This window comes from Macrotis lagotis, chromosome 7, assembly GCF_037893015.1.
Source record: "Macrotis lagotis isolate mMagLag1 chromosome 7, bilby.v1.9.chrom.fasta, whole genome shotgun sequence".
NCBI lineage: Eukaryota > Metazoa > Chordata > Mammalia > Peramelemorphia > Peramelidae > Macrotis > Macrotis lagotis.
Genome location: NC_133664.1, coordinates 175,866,442 through 175,880,736, shown reverse-complemented (window position 1 = coordinate 175,880,736; position 14,295 = coordinate 175,866,442). Strand labels below are relative to the sequence as shown.

Below are 14,295 nucleotides of genomic sequence, written 5' to 3'. Positions count from 1 at the left end.
TGGTTTCAGGTCCAGGTTCTAACACTCACTGGTTGTGTAACCTGGGCAAATTCACTTAAGCTCCCAGAGTTCTAGGCATTCTGAAGGACTAAAAGATTCTAAATAGCAGAAAAGGTGCCAACCTGCATGGGCTGGCTGAGGGCGTATCCTTACTTGGTGTTTGCTAAATTGATAAAATTCCAGGTCTAGTTTTTAATCCTGCCACACAAAACAAATCACATTGAATATACATAGGGAAATTATATTCTGTGCATCTTAGTTTTAAAGCAAAAAAACCTAAAAACTTCCTTTTGAATTCTTAGGATTTTTCAAGTTATACCTGGCCTTTAAGAGCTAAATTTGTGTAGTTTGTGAGAGTCGCCATTGACAGACAAGACAGCAAAGCTTTTACATCAACCAGTTGAAATATAGCACATCAAAAACAAGAGGGTTTATGGATCTGTGAATTCTAAATAAAATCTGTTCTTGGGTCATCTTGCAATTTGTTGATGACAATCATTTGTTTCTCAGAATTCAATTCCTTTTCCTTTAAAATAGAGCTAATGATATATAGCAGTAGTGTACATCTGTATAGTGCTTATTATATGCCGATTATTATTTCATTTGATCCTCATAACAACCCTTGGAGTGAAATATAATTTGCCTCACACTTCTCCCATTTCTCCACTCCTTCCATTTCACCACTACTCCCAATAGCAGCTAAATATCAGAATCATTTCTTTGCTGTTGGGGTCTGCTTACAGCTTCATAGCACTTAAAACTGACCCCACAGCATTCTTACCAACACATTCTAAGAATTAAATATAGTAGAACTTCATTACAGCATCCCTAGTTAATGTTTTCTCTCTCAGAACATTCATGCTTTAAAGTCTCAGCCAAAGACCCATAAAGCTGTATTACTCCCATATAAACTTTCAGAAAATGCTTGGTCCCCAGGAAAATGTTATGAAGACTTTTTTTGTCTGCACAATGATTGAGAAATAAAATGCAGTTCATGTTCCAGCTGTGAACTTGTGATCAGACCTTCCATTCTGGGAAGGGGTGAGATGAAAGCAATATCCCCATCCAATATCCCCATATGCGCATTCTGAAAAACCATCTCTATGCCAGCTGAAATAGATTTTGATTTTCTTATGGGAAGAGAATCAGCTGCACAATATGAAGGCTGGTTTTCACATAATGGGAATCCTAACCCTAGTGAAAAAGGAGGGGGAGGAAACAATACTCTAACCTTTAAACAAACAAATAAAAAATATAAATATTATAGGCCCTCACTTAGTAGGGATATTATAGACTTTTGTGCCTAATGTTGAGTTTCCTAAATTCCAGTATATCCGGAAAACATTCTTGGAACAATTTAAAGTAGGCAACTTAATTTTTTTTTTACTGAATTCTACAAAAATTTATGTAGTTATTTATTACATATAAATAAAAAGTCACCTTCTTTGCATTAAGACAGATCAGAGTTAAAGATATGGACCAAGAATATGTATACAATTTCCTTAATAATTTTTTGAATGAATTAATTTGGGGTTTTAATAAATCTTCCAAATTAAGATTTTCAGGGATGAATCAATCATGTTTGGTATCCCTGATAATATGATTGAATTGCAGTTGAGTCTAAGGTGATGCAGTAGTTGAAGTGCTGGGCCTAGAGTCAGCATAACCTGGGTACAAATTTGACCTCAAGCAAGCTACTTTACCCTGTTTAGCTCAGTTTCTTCATCTGTAAAATGAGTTGGAGAAGGAAACAGCAAACTGCTCCATGATCTTTACCTAGAAAACTTCAAATGGAGTCACAAAAAAATCAGTCAAAACTGAAATGGCCAAATAATAACAACAACAATATAGCTTAAAAAGGAAGAAATCTTAGCCACCATATAGCTTATGAAAACTTAGCAAATGAGAATTTCTTTCAGACTTCTTTGCCCTCTAAGTTTAAAAATTGGAGGGCTCAATACAGACACCTGAAGCTTGTGAAAGTTTGCAGTGTGTCCACCACATAGCATGAGAAAGATAAGCGAGTAATTTAAACTCACTGGGAAATGAGACAGCATTTCTTGAGTTCCAAAGGACTTGGTAGATTGGTATCCTTCCCAACACACAGAGCCTTATAGTCCTCTGGGTCTACATGTCCACAAAGGGTTCATCTCGAAAGGGCTTGTGAGCTTTGGAAGCATGAGGAAATGGCTTCTGAGCGATTGGAGGGGTAATTGGATTGAAAGGGTAATTATAAACTACCATTTGGCAGAGGCTAACATCAATGAAACCTCTACAGAATAGGATATCATCCAAGTAGGTGTAGTAGGGTTGTTCTCCCCCCCTTCCACACTACAATGAACAACTTTGCAAATAATTTCTTTTTTTTTCTTGTGACCATATTGACCTATAAGCTAAATGAGTACTGTTTCCCTGGAACCAAGATCTCATGCTAAGATATTACAAAAGTTAAGATGTACGCAAATGGTTCCATGTCATTAGTGTCAACCACCTGGCTTCCTTCTTCTATACTCAGGCATCTCTTTATTCCCCCCTTGTCTTATGGGCAGGTTTTATTCCTACATTTATGTTTAAGGCAGTTGTTGGTACAGAGCTGGCAATACCAATTCCTTGACATAATGTGATGCCAGACATAGTTGTGGCATGAGTTATGTGTGAATTTTTTTCTCTCATTCTCTTAATGTTCTATAAATATATGCTTCTTGTGGATGCCAGTTGTGTGTGAATTCTTTAACTGGTCCTGGGGAAAATGCTTAAAGGGCTTGGGGTCCTGGAAGTAGGGAATCAACTCTTTGGACCTCCGAACACCATAAATCTATTGAATTTCTAGTTCAGCAGAACAACTGGCAGATGAATGTCTACTTTACGGGTATAAAATGTAGGTTCCCCGCTGTGCTCCAACAGTCTTCTCATTTTCATTTTTCTTGCTGGTTGAAATGCTTTTGCTTTTACCTTATTCCCGAGCCAGGTTAATTCCAAAAACTAGAAGGCAAAAGTATCATGAGAGACATTAGTTGAAAGAGTCACCCAAGCAATGTCAAGATCTCCTAATGCCTCAGGCTGATTCTGGTTTACTGCTGAGATTCTATACCAATTAACTTTGAATGTAAGGTGGATGCTCATTCGTTTCCCAGGATAACACTGTTTTTTTTAGGAGCCAGATTTCTCTTGAAGTGTCTTCTATCTTATACCTCCAAAAGACAGATGTCTTCTAAATGTTGTGTTTAATTTACACATTTTATTTTCTTTCTGCTATTCACACAAATATCTGGTCTTTCTAAATTTTCACTCAGTTTTACACACACACACACACACATATTTATTGCCTCTTCCTTGCAAAAAAAATCCTGATATTCCTATTATATAAACATTTTATTTGTTTTTCCAACTATGTACAATGATAGTTTTTATCAATCATTTCTGTTAGGTTTTGAGTTTTATATTTTTTCTCACTCCCTCCCTTCCCTCCCTACTTCTCCCAATAGATAACAATCTTATGTGAGCTTCACAAAAACTGATATTTCTATTGACCAGTCAAAGAGTTTCCTGTCATCAAGACAAATAGGATTTGTAATTTTTGCTGAGTGGTTTTATTCCCAAGTTTCAGCTGTAGCCCAGTGAGGCATAGGTACCGGTCTATTTAGAAATCAAGATCCTTTAGATTTCTGCCTAGCTTTTTGGTCAAGTACTTGAGTTATTTGATACAATGGACTTTCAAAGAATCTTTACTTCTTTTTTTTCTTTAGTTCTTCCTTGTAAAGGAACCCAATGCAAGAAGAGGGATAATAGAAAAGTTAGAGGAGAATTCATGCATGGGTTGGTATAACTCACAAACCATTTCATACTGAATATTAGCTTGTCGAAATGCCTTTACTCTTGGCAGGAGACAAGCTTCGTAACCTAAGAGGATGTGATTTGAGTGGAGTTTTCATGCCCCGTGTGCTTATTGTATTCTTGCTACTGATGCAAACATTATCTATAATTACATTTTCAAGTGACTGAAAATTGCAGGCTTTGTTGAACAAAAATACAGCTGAAGAATGGAATGTATATCCACTCCACCCTCATTATAAGGCTTTCAAAAATCAAACTATAAGGCCCAATACCATGGCTCTCAACTACATGATACCAGCTCCATTCTCTGATGTTTGAACACTTTGTTAAAATACTGGGTTTCCAAAGATGATCATATAATTGAAGGAAAACATTATTACTTCTTCAGTGGTCGTTTGGGCTATTTCCAATCTAGTTACAATGACACCTATTGTAAATCCTTTATTTTCCAGATATAAAACAAGAAACACTAGTCTCATTTGGATAAGAATGTGTAAAAGTCTAACTGTTTCAGCTTCTATGGACATGTTTGAATGTGATCCTCTTTTTCTGGTTTCCCTGATCTGGATGGGACTTAATTCAATGAAGACTTGGTCCTATGGGGGCAACACCAACATGACCAAGAGAAAAAAAAATTTGCCCAGCTATAATCTAAACTTGAAATATATTTTATTTTTTCATTTCAGTAAGAAAACCCTGTTTGCCTTTATTACTTAGTGTTAATTTTTGTCATTGTTATTTTTAGAAAAAATCTATACATTAAAATTCAGCTTTATAGTTGCTATTATCACTGTTTATAGTTCATTATGTCAAAAACCTTTGAAATAGTTATTAATAAAATAGATAAGAACCTTCCTTTTAGGGAATGCAATGGAAGACACATTTATGTTTCTTATGTGTTTATATAAAACTGTATTCTATCAGTCAATAAGCAATATTAGAAACTTATTTCCTTATAGGTACTATGTCATTTCAGGGATACAAAAGGGAAAAAAGAAAATAGCCCTTGCCCTCAAGGAACTTTTGTTCTAATGGGAAAGACAACGTGTACTCATATAAATATACTATGCAAAATAAATACAAATTAAATAAAGATTAGTTTGGGAAAGAGTATTCTAGCAGCTTGTATAATTAGGAAAAACTTTATATAGGAAAGTGATGATTGAACTGACTCTTCTAGGGAACTAGGATTACACAAGAGGTGAGTTTTTCTCAGATTTCAGAACCAGGTCATCTTTCAGGTTTTGGATCTAAGTAAATCAAAACTCCTTGAAAAGGTTTAATGTTCTATTGAATTATTTTAAGGAACTGTAGAGTCTGTCTCAATGACTTGATAACATTCTCGATTCCATATTTTGTCCTCCCCAGATTGAATAACATCTTTAGAAATTAGAATGCTTTTATGATTTAGTTATTTTGACCACTCACAACCAAAGAATCTGGGGAGTATTTAGAATCAATGTAATTTTCCCTTCCACAAATAGTTTACTGCCCTTTTCAGTCATGCTTATAAACTAACAAACTCAGCTGTGTCTTGGGTGGGGACAGGCCATTTATAGCTGTGGTATATGGGTCATCAACTGTATTTATTGGCTAAATACAAACAGGATTACAGTTATTGAAATAAAATACATTTAGGGTTGGAGTAGGAAATGTGTGCTCAAAGTAACATAGTATACAGCACACTAACAAGACTCCTCTGTATTGTATTTTGTGTGAATAGGTTGTCAAGGATTTTAAAGTGATTTAGTCTGTACAGTGAACACTTTGAGCAGTAGCCAAACCTCAGTAATATAATATCATGTGCAAGTGTAAGGTGTAAATGAGGGCAACTCAATTTGGATGTTTCATATATTACCTCTGTGGATGTACAAATGCCTTCTTCCATACTCCATAGGGTTATTGCAACAGATTATTTGTTTTTGCCTCTTACTACATGGCGTCTGTGTGTTGGGATAGCTTACATTCTTAGGCAGTTAGCAAAACTTAACTTTTTAAAATGTATGATGAGTTTTAAACCAAAATAAATTAACCTCTCTCAGAGTTGCCTGGGTAGAAACATCAAATAACAGTATAGTTGCTATAGTGGAATCAAATGGGATTTTTGTATAAAATTTGCAATTTGAAAAGTCAGAAATTATATCATATTGGTACAAATGGTTGAAAAGGGAAGTGATGAAATAACTGGAGAATTTTTGGCTTAGATGCCACCAAATAACTCTTTTATTTGATTCCATCTTCTGTTAATTTGACTGTACAATGAGTTGTTTTCATTTGGGCTATATATTATAAATTAAATATTCCTAAACTGTACAGGAAATGTTCATGTTCTTTTGATCTAGACTATAAAAATAAATAAATAAAAACTTTACTAATCTGTACATTAAGAATCCCTGGGAACTGCATATTGACTTAGTTACGAAAACATAATATTTATATTTTATAGTATTTTTGTTTATGTTGTTAAATCTCAGTTGCATTTTAGTCTGATGCAGGCTACAAGAGATTTCAGGGACTACTTGGTCCAGTCAACCCTTGCGCTGCTTCCCTTCTCCCCACTCCTTCTCCTTCACTCTCATCCCCAATAGATGTTTCTGTGCCTTTTTCTAGCTCTCCCTCTCTCTCTCTCTCTCTTTCTCTCTCTCTCTCCTTCTGAATAGCCTAACTGAATGACATCTCAGTGGTATTTCAAAACTCAACATGTTCAGGAAAAGGAAAAATTCATTATATTTTCCTTCTCCCAACCCATCCCTCTTCCTAACTCACCTATTTCTCTCATACATGCCACTCTCCTTCCAATTAACAAGTCTCACAATTCCAGAATCATTCCTAACTCTTCATTTTCCCTTAGATCATATCCAGTCATTTGTCAAATCTTGCTGATTCCAATTCTACCACACCTTCTATTTTTAGATCCTTCCCTTCTATTCACATGATCACCTTTCTTTATCACTTCTCAATTAGACTATTACAATAGCTTCAATTGGTCTCCTTGCCTCCAGTCTCTTTGCTTTCTAGTCAACCCTTCATACAGTTGATACATAGATAGTCTCAAAAGCCAGGTTTTCCAAATCACTCTTCTGCTCACTCTCATGATTCCCTTGGCTTCTTGGATAAGCTTTTCAAACTCCCCTGTTTGGAATTTAAAGTCCTTCACAATAGGGATCCAACCAATTTTTTCAGGCTTATTATGGCACTTTATCACTCAGTGTTCCTGACAAACTATAAAACTTACTGTTCCTTGTACACAATAATTTATCTCTCATCTCCATGCCTTTGCCTAAGGTTGTTTCCCAAATCTGGAGATTACCTCCAGTTAACATCGGCCCTTAAGAAACTCCCTTTAAAGTTTAGCTCATGTCACCTCCTACACTAGTGCTTTCATGATTCTCCCAACTTCTTTCCAATAGCTAATTCATTGAAAATTACTCTGCATTATATTTATTTTTACTTACATATATATGTTTATCTGTGTCTTTGTTTTCAAATAGGATTTAAGTTCCTAGAGATAGGATATTGCTTCATTTTTGTCTTTATTTTTCCAGGGACACCAGCACAGTATCCAGTAGATAGGAGACATTTAGTAAATATTTAGGAATTCAACAAGAACACATTTCATATTCCTCTATATTTTAATTGTATAGGTTAAAAGTTATTGGTATTATGATACTGTACTACCTTAAATTTTATTTTTCCCCAGTCTGTTTTTTTAATATTTTATTTGTACATATTCATCTTAACCAAGTTTACCATGGTAGAAAAATAGAATACTTGGCATGGTGGAAATGTACTGATGCCATTTTTTCCCTTTTAACTTTATCAGTATAAGTTAATAATAATAGCTACTTAGTACTTATTTTACAGGCATTGTTGGCTTGTGAAATGAAAAAATAATTACCTTTGATTAAAGTTATAGTGATATATTCAACTGTTTGAGTAAAAATAAAGGTTGTTTATACAAGTTGGGGACACCCCTTTTGTGGTAGTTCTTTTAGGTTAGTTTATTACCCTTTTATGTTAGTTCCTTCTGGACCAGGTAAGATTCTTTCTGATTTGGATTATTGTTTAGAATTTTAGACCTGATCTCCTGAATTTATCTATCTCCACTACTTTTTGAAGTTAACTAAAGCAGCCAGTTAACATTATAGCAAAATTAGTCAAGTCCCACAGAGAGGGAAAATGACCTTGGAAAAGTATTGATACTCTATTTCAAATAAGCCTATCAATGGTTTATCCACACTGCTGAGTATGGATAGCACTGGGGATAAATTTTAAGAGGTCACATGTATTTGCATAGCATTTTGTGCTTCTTTTTTTCCCCTCCTTCCTTCCTTCCTTCCTTCCTTCCTTCCTTCCTTTTTGTACTTAGGTAAAAAATTGAGTCATTCTAGGTTTATTTGCCTCTTAAAATTTTATAAAAGAATACCCCATTAATTTATGAATGTAATACATGGACAAATCTTCCTACTTTCTAACTTAAATCCCCTCTGCTTCAGACCCTTATTTGACAGCTTCTCTTTCTAAAATCCTGTGTTTCGCATCTGGAATCAAGGCTGGAAGATTATGTAATTAAATCATACTAGTAGGGAAGTTTTCACTCAAGTTGTATTTCTACTCCTGAAATCTGTTCGTTTTCCTTCGTTAACCCCAGATCTGGAAGCTCAGATAGTCTGATAAGTTTCCACTATTAATACTTTGGAAAAGAATCTGATAGTGTGTTAAAGCTTACAGAGGCTTTTATCAAACAATAAGAAAAAGGTCTAGAAAGAAATAAAGGAAGATTGTTTCCTGTTTCTGAATTTTGATCTTGGGCGAACACTATTTTGTAATGTTAACCTTTTTTCCTCATCTCCCATCCTCTTTCCCACACTCTCCTTCTCCCCCTCCCTCCTTCTCCTTTTCCCTTCCTCTTTCTCCCCCTCTCCCCCTCTCCCTTTCTCTCTCATTCCTCTCTCTCTCTCTCTCTCTCTCTCTCTCTCTCTCTCTCTCTCTCTCACACACACACACACACACACACACACACACACACACACCTACCTCCGTTTTTATGGTCTCTTTTGTCTTTCTTCCTCTGTTTCTCTCTTTCATAATACTAGAATTCTAGAGACTTCGTCAGATACATATATACATTTTCTTGTGATTTCCTGATTTTTACATTTATGCCCAGCTGTTTGTTATTCAGTTCAGCCATCAGCATCTGAGTCTCAATGGACCATGTAATATGCAGCTGTAGCCAGATGTAATGCTTCCTAGTTCTAAATGTTTGAGTTAGGAACTAAAACTGGCAGGATAAGGACTTCTGATAACAGTGTTACTGGCATTAATTTAGACTCTAGAGCTATACAGATTCAGTTTGGCAATTTTATTTCATAAACCACAAGCCTAGTGATTTTTACCATCTCCATCCTTGTTGGGTGATGTTCACATTCTATTTATCAAGTATATCAGCAATGATAAGAAAGGTACTTGAGCAGTTAATTCAAATAACAGGAAGCTGTCCAAACCATGTGAAATTCTTTGGAAGTAATATGGTATTCAAGAAAAATTGAACCTGAATTTTAACAAAACTACTTAAATTAATTTTGTGAAAGTCTTCTTAGAAAAAAATTTTATAGTAAAAAGAGAATTTTAAAGTCATGACACTTCAGTCTTGCAGTCAAACTTTTTCATTTTCATTTATCTTTCAAATTATTTTTCTCCTTTGTATTTATATGGTACATCTTTGGTTAGTGACAATAGCTTTTACTGAATTAAATTACTTCCCAGGCTTCAAATGCAGGATTGCTTCTATTAATTTTTGAGTACTTTCCTATGCCATTTACACAGTAAAAGTATGGTTACTAATTGAAAACTCCTCTGTTATATGGCAGGTGCCACCATCAAAACTTGACTCAGAGACTAATTTTTCTTTTTTAAAAAAACCTGTTTTTTCTGTAAAAAAGAAAATGATACTTAATATATTGAAAATTAATTTAAACAGATAAAAATATGGGAGGGGGGCCTCCTTTTTAGTTCCTTAAGTTTTATTATTTTCTTCCTTGAATTGATGTGAAGTTTAAGACCACTTTGAGTAATCTTGGAACTAGCACCATACTGCCACTAGAGGGTATCTTAGTCTCCTGCAGCTTTTGATAGAATCTTGAAATGGCAGCTGGTGATGACTTTAGCTGCTGAATATCCTTGGAGAGGGTCATGTCATCACACTGATTTCACCCATTATAAATTCTTAGTGCGTAAAGTGAGTTGGATCTTTACTGTTGCTTGACACTTTTACTGCTCTTCACTATTGATTCCCTATTTCTTCCCTACAATGTCTTATAAGCTCCTTGAGGGTAAGTATGATTTTCTTCTGTCTTTTTTATTCTCAGCATCTAGTAAGTATCTGTATATAGAAAGTGATTAATAAAGGCTTGTCCAATTGAATTGTTCTAAAACTTCTTTTCTTAAAGTTCCTTACTACCTTCTACCTCATTCAACAACCATCTCATCTCCCTTTCACTATCAAATGCTACCCTTTTATTTCTGAGCCCCTTATAATATCTCTTCTCATTTTTTTCCTTCCTCTCCTAAAATTGTTTGCTTAAAGGTCACCAGTGATCCCCTGGTTGACAAATCTAATGACCTTTCTAAGTCCTAATCTTTCTTGACTTCCTTGAAAGCTTTAGCAGTGCTATATGTCTCCTTGATATTTTCTCCTACTTTGTTTTCTAATGAACTAGACTTTCCTTACCTTTCTTCCACCTAGAAAAAAAATGACACAGTATGATGAATAGCAGTTTGGGTTTAAAACCTGATTCAGACACTAATTGTATGGTCCTAAGCAAGTCACTTGTTGCATAGGCAATGTCTCTATTTGTTCTTTGTTTTCCCCTCCTTATCCTGTACCTTCTGATGTTTTTGTTTCTGACAATACAACCTTGTCCACCTTGGCATCTTTTTAAACACTTGCCTCTCCTTCAAATTCCACATCCAGTTGATTGCCAAGATGTATCATCGCTATCTCTTAGCCATCACTCCCATGTCCTATTTCTTTAATTGCTCTGTTGTCACACTAGTACAGGCTTACTACTTCCTTTGTCTGTTGCAATGACTTCCTCATTGGTCTTCTTTCTTTATTCTCTTTCTTCCCCAATAAAACTTTCCTACCATAATCGTGTTTCCTATTATTTGTCTGCACAGAACTCTTGACTTGCTTCCTATAGTTCAAATTCCTAAACCTGGCAATCAAAGTTCTCCACTATCTCTACTATTCTTGTCTTGAATTATTTTCTTCCATGTAATTTATGGACCAACCAAACTGAAATATTCACCAATCTTTTTTATTCTTTTCTGACTCTGGCCTTTTTTCTATATTGTTGAGAAGATACTGGAATGCACACTTCAAACCTACTCTCTGCTATAATCTTTCAAAACCTGCTCAGATGCCATGTCTTCCATAAAGCCTATCCTTATCATCCCATCCCTTTCTCCAAGTTGATAATGAACCTCACTTAACAATTGAAACCTCACTGTATTTAACATTTAACGTTTGTTAGAAGTATACAAAATTCTTTGCTGTATGATTTTGAGTTCTTGCTGAAAAGGCTTCAAAGATTGTAGTAGCAAAAGACCAAAGACTAATTCCAAAGACCAGCCTAGAAATTCATCCCTAGATCAGATGAAAATGAATTCTTTGACAATGGCCACCAACAAAATACATAAAGAAATGAAAAATGGTTCTCAGACCTATAGAGAATTGTTTCACTTCTTTAGTAGTATCAGAAGAGAGAGTAGAGGATGCTAAAGGTTTTAGGCAGTCTATGCACTTAAACTTAGTTATTAATAACAATAAATTTGAGACACTTGTTTAGTGACCACCATGTAAACATTATAGTGTTCATGATAATTATTTGTAAAAAGTCCACCATGAAAATAATCACAAGTTATGTACCAGCATTTACTGAAGTCAATGAAAAGGAAGAGAAATTCTTTGAAGGATTCAATAAAGCCATCTCCTCCACTCTCCATTAAATTATTATATGCTTTGCTTTTTTGGTGACTTTAATGCCCAGGTGTGACTAAGCTTGAGGATGGCAAGAAATAAGAGACAGAGACAGAGAGAGAATTTATAAATATTTTTTGGTTTTTAAAAATTTTTCAATTAAAATATATTTCCTCTCTCTCTCTCTCACCTTCTCTTCCCCAATTGGGGTGGAGGGAAACATTATAACTTGCACATGGTAAAGAAAAACAAATTCCTGCAGTGTCTACATCTAAAAAGTATGCGTCTCGTTCTGCACCCTAAGTCTATCATGTATCTGTTAACATATGGGAACATCTTTGTTGGTCCTTTGGTATCATGGTTGGTTATTGCTATTGCCTTGATTAAAGTTTCTAAGGCTTTCACAGTTGTGTACATTTACAATATTGATCAAAATTAGTGTAAAGTTAAAAGACATAATAAAAAATGAGAAAAAATCCTTGGCATAGCATTAAACAATTCCAATCCTTACCCATTTAATTGAGTTAATGCTGAAGTGTAATATGGACACAAGAAAGGACACAAATGCATTACAGTTGATACATAATGTTTTTTTCAGTGTAAATTAATTGGCATGGACAGCAAGGAAGTCAAAAGAACCTAAAAAAACACCACTTTAGTTGGCAAGTATTTGGATTATACTTTAATAACTTGAAACAGCAGTTTATCTAATGCCAAGAATTTCCATCAAAAATAACCAAGTATTAGGGAATTCCTTCAAAGTTCCTATGATCCTCCCTGAGAATAATTCCTCCCCATTGGTCCCTTGTTTGGAGATCAATAAATCAAGAGGCAAAGCTAGAAGATAAAATGTTTAATCTGCATTCCCAGGTGAATAACCAATACCAATACGTATACATAGTAATATACATATGTAAACATACATTACTGTATGCAAAAAGGAATATACATATGTAAACATACATTACTGTATGCAAAAAGGAATTGATCTGGTGAGGTTGCCCAGTTACTTCCTTTTTTTGGAGATTGAGTAATAAGGAACCTGATGTAGGGAATTTTAGAAAGAGTGTCCTAACTATGCTTTCCTAGGAGTTGCAAATATCAAGTTTATTTCAGTGAGAATATTATTTCTATACTTAATCCCATCAGAATATCTTATTGGCTAAAAAAGTCTCTAAGATCCTGGAAGTTTCCTTCAGGCTAGAATAGACTCATGAATAAAATGTGTAAAATGAAGTCTGAGGGCCTGTACCTACACAATCAGGTAGCTCCATTCCTTTGATCTGTAAGGTTATTTTCTTTAATGGGGAGAGGTTCCCCTACCCACCAACAACAGCAACAAATTATATCACACAGGTTTTCCCTCCACACAAATATTTCATTGTATGATATGGACAAACCTATAAAAATCAAAGGTAAAATTCTTGTGGTTTAACTTGGAATCCCCACTTTTTTACTGATAATTTTATTTCCTTTTCCACATTAACCCACTGAGTTTAGTTCTCTTTTGTGTTTGATGATGATGATGGATCCTTATTACTTAGCTCTACTACTATTTGATGGCTTTAGTATTTGTCTGTCTCTGTTAGACCCTTAAAGAAAGAATTCAGAAGATCACCAACATGAGACTTCAAGTTATTAATTCATGGAATCAAATGGGTTGATATGACAGAGATAAAATGAAGTATATGTGGAATGGAAGACAGATGATGGTGGCTTGACAATCAAATGTTTGGATTTTAGAATCATTGTTCTTATAGAGCTATATATGGACAATAACAAAACATCCATTCATTGTGATTCTTATATCTCCCCTAACTGAATTGATATGTATGTAGAGCAGATAAGTTTGAATAGCAAGTGATGGATATCTTTTTTTATCCATTCCTAGAAAATCTGATTCCTAGTCCCAAGTTCCACTAGTAAGCAGGTGAAGAGTTCAGTGTACCAGAAATATACCTTTCATTGGCATGTGGAAATATTTTGCCCTTTCTTCCTCATTTTAGTCTTTTTGTCTTTTTCTTGATTTAGTGGTACTTTTTATATAGTCCTTACTCCCAAGAGGAAAAGTATATTTACTCTTAAAAGAAATTTATCTCAGAAGGTTAGAGTGTATTATGTCCTGAGCTGTAAGAAACTTCAGATTGTGGTGATGGTAGTTATATATGTGGCCTGTGGAGTTGAATGGTTGTTCATGCTATAAAACTTTCTCTTTTTTATACTTAATTATGTTATTGATGCTAGAAGATAGTCAACTCATGGAAGTTGTAATGCTCCAGTTGGTCTCCCTATTCCTAGTTTACTCCCTTATCTATCTATCTGACCCTTACTTGACACAACTGCCATCAAATCTTAGCTAAGATAAAAAAAAAATCTGCTCTTCCCCCGCTCAGAAATCTTCAGAGGCTCCCTATTGCCTCTGACTATTATAAAATAAATAACATTTGTCTAACATTTATCACCTCCCACACACCCCAGTT

At 34.8% G+C, this 14,295-nt stretch overlaps 1 protein-coding gene across 23 annotated transcripts in view; it reads left to right on the top strand.

Moving 5' to 3' along the window:
- CELF2 (CUGBP Elav-like family member 2) overlaps positions 1–14,295 on the top strand; it is a 632,079-nt gene that overhangs the window by 271,871 nt on the left and 345,913 nt on the right. The window lies entirely within an intron of this gene.